This window comes from Ornithodoros turicata, chromosome 1 (assembly GCF_037126465.1).
Source record: "Ornithodoros turicata isolate Travis chromosome 1, ASM3712646v1, whole genome shotgun sequence".
NCBI lineage: Eukaryota > Metazoa > Arthropoda > Arachnida > Ixodida > Argasidae > Ornithodoros > Ornithodoros turicata.
In genome coordinates, this window is record NC_088201.1 from 159,586,100 (window position 1) to 159,593,141 (window position 7,042).

Genomic DNA, 7,042 nt, shown 5'->3' on the forward strand with positions numbered 1-7,042 from the left:
CAGCCTCAGCCTTTCCTCTAAAGAAGCGCTATTATGAGTGGGGACACAAGAAAGCAGGCATAAGTTAATAACTGCAGAGATATTCAAAAGAAGCATGTCGATGGTTACTAGCAAAAAACTAAATGTCTGATGTCATCTAAAGCCCAAGCAGTAAGGGTGCCTTCTTTAGTAGACAGGCATCTGGAGGTGAGCATTATGTTCAAAGGAGGGTGTCTCAAGAGGTGGCGTCAGCAACATGCGGAAACCATCTTCCGCCAGTAGGAGGGTTTCACAAGGGAATGAATAGTGTTGATTAGGCAAAAACGCCGTTCAGTTAATAAGCTTTTCAATACACTGAAAATTGCGAGCTAAACATGAAGGTGACATGAAGTTTGTGTAAAGTATGCAATTTGTGCAAAGTATGGATTACCGTAGCTCGAGGTAATGAGAGAACACCTACATTAAAATGTAGCAGGTACCAGACAAGTTTTTGTCGGTTGTTTGAGGTCTATCTTATTGACTGCTGCGAATTTGCCTGGGCTATGCTTGTATGGCATTAGCACCATACATCATAAAAGGCAATATATTTACCCTTTCTTGTGCAACGATGGCCCGCTTAAAGATACTTCCTGAAGCTCACTAACACAACTGTTACCTGATAGCCATAGTACTGTACATGTTCATCGCATTGCCCTTGGTGGTTTGTTATTCTTTTTGTTTGCCTTTCTTTGCTGGGAATAGCAACCCGCCATGGCGGAAGCTAACCTCTCCCTCCTATTTTTTTACATAATAAAGATATCTCCCCCCCCCCTGGTGACCAATAGATGTCTGTGTTTTTGACGCTGTGTGTTCTTCGAGTTTCCCCCTACAATCTGAACGTTATAGCAGTGAGTGAGACCAGAATTCATCAAAACCATGCTCTTAAGCACAGAAAAATCAACACTTTTCAAAAGAAAATCTCATCGATTTAAACCTTTCTGGCAGGTGTTTACACAGCCTATAGGAAAACCAAAAAGTTGTAACCGTAGCTATATGGTGCTACCATAATTGACATGTTGTTTGTGCACAGCAAACTGAAATATTAAAAGGCCATTATTAGCAGGAAAACATGGGGGAATACAGTTGTAATGTTTTTGTATTACACGGAATTACGGACTTCACTGATGCCGTCCAACTGCAACGACATGCATGAAGCCCAAGCAATTAATTTATCCTGCAACATGTGGAAACGACATTGCTGTGTGGCATTGCAAGTATTACTCTAGTGACATGAATAAATAGTCCATTTTGTTTGCCTGTAATGAAAAAAAGAGGTGAAATTTAACTTGTCTCCCGACTTGTTCTGCTGCTCCTAACATAAATTCTCATCCCCCCACTCCCTAAAAATACTGCTCATGTGCTCTGCTCGCAAGTTTGCTATTCACTATGCAGATGGTCCCTGTTCAGAAGTCCACTAGTCATACGTTCACTAGCAGTCCACTATTCACAATTATCCCAGGATCATGCACAGAGAATCTTAAAAGGTTGTATCCATCCCACAGCTCTGAACACAAGTGCCTCCAAGGCAGCATCCCTAGTGTTCAATCCTTGGTTTCGGACTTATCTCTAGCTACGCTGCTCGGCCCCACACAATACAGTCAGGTGACAAAGGCACTTGCCCAGTTTCTGCGGTCCTGTGGCCTTCTGGGTGAACTGTGACCAGTTTCATGTTTGCTTTCCTCTTTGTTCTTTTGTTTTTCTTTTTATTTATTTGTTTTCCTTTTTCTTTGCCTTTATTTTTCCCCTTTTTTCCTGGGAATAGCAAGCCGCCATACCGGTGGCTAACCTTTCCCTCTTATTTTTTTATATATAATAAACATATCCCCCCCCCCCCTAGTGTTCGGTGCCCAAAGTCCCAACACCTTCACTATATTGAAGACACTGCTGTCTAGTCGAGCCCTTTTTGTTTCATAACCTGTCAGTGCATGTTACTGTTTTACAGAACTGCAGTGCCTTTGCATTTGTGAGCAACATGTTGCACTTAAAGCTTAATTTATGTGCATACATATATACAGCATGTGATGGTGTGGGTATGATCAAGATTGGGTCAAGTGGGTGCAAACACTGGCATTGTATTTTTTTTTAGTTAACCCACTCCCTTACCGCGATCAGTAAACATGTCAACCTAGACACCTTCCCATCTTGGTTTGATAAGTTAAGAACTTTCTAAGTTTGCTAGATACCGCCTTGTAGAAACCATTGTATGACAGCTTTCCTAAATAATAATACATACATACATTCTTCAAGTCAGTCTCTCTCAGTCTTGGACTCGTCCTTTTGCAGTCCATCCTTGTTTCAAGAGATAGAATGGACTGTAGAAGAAAACCCGCTCGGGGAGTGACCACTTTCCAGTGGTGTTAAAATATCTTACGCCAGTAAATCGTCTGACAACACAACCTCCTAGATGGAAACTCCATCTAGCAATTGGAAGCAGTTTTCACAAAGAAGTGACCTGTCTTTAATTCCTATTGATAGTGAATGCATAGAAGAAGCAACAGTATCCCTTTCCCAGACATCTGGTCGCCTCCCAAAGCGACCTAAACCCTGGTCGAATAATGAGTGTGAGGAAACTCGCAAAATTCAAAGTCGTGCATGGGGTACATTTCGGACCTCTCCTCGGGGGTACCCCACCTCAGAAAATATTTTACTCTTCAAAAAGGCAAGAGCGAAGGCCAGATGGACACGAAAACAGGCTAAACGGTCCTCTTGGCAAACATTCGTATCTTCTCTATCTTCTAATACTCCATCCAAAATTGTATGGAACAGACTTCGCAAAATCAGAGGAGAGCATATCAGTCATTCAGTCCCTCTTTTAGAAGTTAACGGTCAGCTATGCGAGGGCCTAGAAGAACAGGCTAAATGCACTTGGGGAACACCTCCAAAGCATTTCAAGTTCTTCCCATTATAGCAGTGAATTCTTTAAGATTAAACAAAGATCTGACAAACAAAAGATTACAGCAAATGGTGGAGACTGTTTTGGATATAGTCAGCCTTTCACTATGGTAGAAGTGTCACGCTCCTTGTTGTCAGCAAAAGCGACTGCTCCTGACCCAGACCGTGTTACATACTCAATGCTGGAAAACTTGTCTGACATATATAAAAAAAAAACTTCAGTTCTGCAACCATGTTTGGATACAGGGGACACTACCGTTGCTCTAAGAATAAGGAGTTATGCACAATACCCTACACTGAACACAGTTTAAACAGCTGTTTGTTAACAGGCCTTCAGTAGTTCCACCGCTTTCAATGACAATTGAACGGGATATTGGGGATCACAATTTTTCTTCCTATAATTGCCAAGTTGTAGAATATGGGAAGATGGTCCCACCTTGGGAACCACCTCCAAGGTATGATACCACTGACTAAATACAGCAAACACAACACCTCTACACGTGTACTACAGCAAGAATTTGAACACCTGAGGGAAAGGTTTGGGACTCACACAGAAACTTACACGGACGGATCAAAGTCTAGTGTAGGTGTGACCTGTGCCATGACTTCTGGCACACGTGTGAGGTCACATCGTCTAAACAAGATAGATTTATATCGTCTAAACAAGATAGATCTATCTTTACCACAGATATTTATGGTATCATCCTTGCACTTACGCACATCCTTGAAGGCTGTATCAAGTCTGCAGTTATATATACAGATTATTTAAGTTCTGTGAATGCTATTTGCTGCATACGCAAACAAAAGAATTCTGATTCAGCGTGCACAGTCCTTAGTGAGTGTGGCACAAAAGAGGGGGGGGGGATATTCAGTTATTTTATGCTGGGTGCCTAGCCACACAGGCATACAAGGCAATGAGGTTGTTGACCGCGCTGCTGCTGCTGCTGCAGCAGCTTCAAAAGACATCAGTTCTTTCGAGATACCGATGCATGATATTAGGTCAGCACTTAGGAAATCACTGTATTCAAAATGGCAGAGTTTCTGGAACACTCAGACACACAACAAACTACACTTAGTTAAGCAACACATCCAAAGTTACGGAGATCGCCAGGAAAATCGTCTCTTGAGTGTTCTGAGAACAAGGTTGCGGATAGGCCACACCTTCCCCACGCATAAATTTTTACTCTGTGGAGAAGAGCCGCCACTGTGTGAGCACTGTGGCGAACTCATCTCTGTCATACACATTCTTATCACCTGCCCACACCATGAAATCCATCGTCAGCATCATTTCACAGATTTTTATACGCATTTTTTGCCTCTTCATCCAGCGCTCTTGCTTGGCGATGAGTCTATCATCCCCTTCAGTAGAATTTTTAATTTTCTAAGAGACACTGGAATTGTAAGTCTTGTGTATTTTTAGTTTTGTATTTTAGATGTTGCTTCTCTACTTTTTTAAGTACTGCACCTACTTCTTGCTAGTCATATTTTAATCACAGTGTTGGCGCAATATGACCTATGTAGTTAATGCGCCATTAAAACTCCAATCATCATCATCATCTGTCCTCTGATAAAGACTGCTTAGTCTGGGGAGCCAGAGTTGTCGTTCCCAGGAAACTCCGCGATGTTGTTTTGGAACTTCTGCACGAAGGACACTCCGGAACGGTCAAGATGAAAATGTTAAGCCGACAACATGTTTGGTGGCCACGACTTGACTCTGCCATTGAAAATGTGGTGCAAAACTGTCACGTCTGCCAGTGCGTCCAAAACACCACGCCGATACAACCGCTACAGCCATGATCGTCTTGCACAAGGTTGTTCCAGCGAATACATATGTGTTTTGCTCAGAAGTTTGGTTCGAATTTCTTAATTTTAGTCGACGACTACCCGAAGTGGATTGAGGCCCTTCTGATGTCCTTAACGACCACCCAAAAGGCGATTGAGCGATTACAGATGACCTTCGCATAGTTCGGGTTGCCCGAAGAAGTGGTGTCTGACAGTGGTCCTCAGTTTATTTCTGATGAATTCCGATGCTTCATGCAAGAAAAGGGCATTGTACACACTACTACACCACCGTACCATGCAGCTTCAAACGGGCTGGCAGAACGGCGGGCAGAGTTCAGGAATATCTGGGACGTTTCGCCTTGTTCCTTGGAGTCTGATCACTGCCATGAAACAACTGTAAAAAAGGGTCAAGCTAGTTGTGTGTTTCTTTTTTTGTGAGTTGAACTGCAAAAGTCAAGATCTAAGCCAAGGAACAAGTCGAAAGGTCCCAGATTTCCCTGAAGTCATTTTCTTCACATGGCAAACGGTATAAATGTGCCTGTCGTCGAAGGCTCACCTTTGTTTCTCTGAAATAACCATCCCCCGTATGCAAGATGAGTATGAAAGAAACGATAGACTTCACCCGAATAACCCAGTACATGTATCATAGTTTTGTACACAACAGAAATACCCAGGAGTACGAGGGTGGTTCCATAAGTTTCCGGCCCGAGCTAGAAAATGCGCGCGAATTTGAAAATGCTATTAAGGACGCGTGGCGCCATTTGTTGGAGGGCCAAAGCACCACCCTTAACCCTCTTCACGCTCTTGTCGGTCGGAGAGCGGCCTTTCAAACAGCCAGGCTGCACTCTTCAGTTAAAATGGAAAAAATCGGGTACCGCGCTCTGATAAAATTCTTGACAAAAGGGACTTTCGCCTAAAGAAATTAAAGCGCGACTGGACAACATGTACAGGGAAGCCTCTCCGTCGTACATAACGGTAAAAGACTGCGCTAAGCAGTTTCGACTGGGGCGATAGTCCATTGACGATGACCCACGCGATGGTCGTCCAATGGAAGTGGTGACACAAGAAAATTGAAGAACAAGAAGAACATGGCAACAATATTTTGAGATTGCCACGGGATCCTCCTCGTCGACTTCAAAGAGAGGAACACCACAGTGAATGCGACTTATTATGGCTCATTCCTGCACCGACTGCGAGATGCCATCAAGGAAAAAAGGCGCGGCAGGTTGAGTCGAGGTTTCCGGTTGCTCCAGGACAATGCCCCTGTCCACACGGCTACTGTTGCCAAGGCTGCACTGAAGGAGTGCGGCTTCGAATAAATCCACCACCCATCCTACAGTCCAGACTTGGCACCGAGTGACTACTTCCTGTTCTCAACCTTCAAAAGGGATATCAGAGGACGGAGATTTCAAAACGATAGTGAGGTGCAAGAGGCAGTTTTCCAGCATTTTGCGGACAAAACTTCGGACTATTTTTTCAAGGGTATAAGAATGCTGGTTGAAAGTGCATCGAAGTTAAGGGTGACTATGTCGAAAAGTGATGCACTTGTTTCGTCTCTACGACTATTACAAGTTTGTCGGGCCGGAAACTTATGAAACAACCCTCGTAGCTTATCCGGTATCGATGTTGAGAGCACCCGTGACTGACAATTTTTTTCTCTTATACGTACATCGCAATTGCTGGCGCACAAAGTGAAAAGATCGTATATCACAGCTACTAAGTAAACGTAGATGGGTAGAAATCCAGCGAACCGGTAGAGATGTAGGAAGGGAGTTGCCTCAGGACAGAAGCCGCCGATATTTCGAACAGAGACTGTTCTTCTTCTTCAGAAGAAGAACAGTCTCTGTTCGAAATATCGGCGGCTTCTGTCCTGAGGCAACTCCCTTCCTAGCTACTAAGTAAGTGTTACATACGTGCAAGAGGAGTGGACAGCTGAAAGGTTATGTTCCCAACACTGGAATGAGTTAGCACACACATACAAAAAATGAAAGGAACAATGGTACATCCCAGCAAGTTACCGGTGAAAGCATTCTCCGTTTGTGTTCGGTGCAGGCAGTACTTGATCACTGTTCATATCGTGATTACTCTACTCATGTCAACGACTCGACTGACGGATGCGTGGATGCTACGCAGCTAAAAATCAAGCATGCGGTACCATAAAGCCTGAATAACCCCGATCTCCACGTCTCTCCTTATCTCTCACTTACCAACACCGCGAGCTGACTAAAAGTTTTGTTAGAGCGCAAGATGGTCAGGTTGATGAGCGCTCACTGCACAACCGTCGGGTCTCGAAGGAGGGAAACACGTGTTTGTAACCGTTATTTGCTCTTCAATAATGCGACTGCCTAGT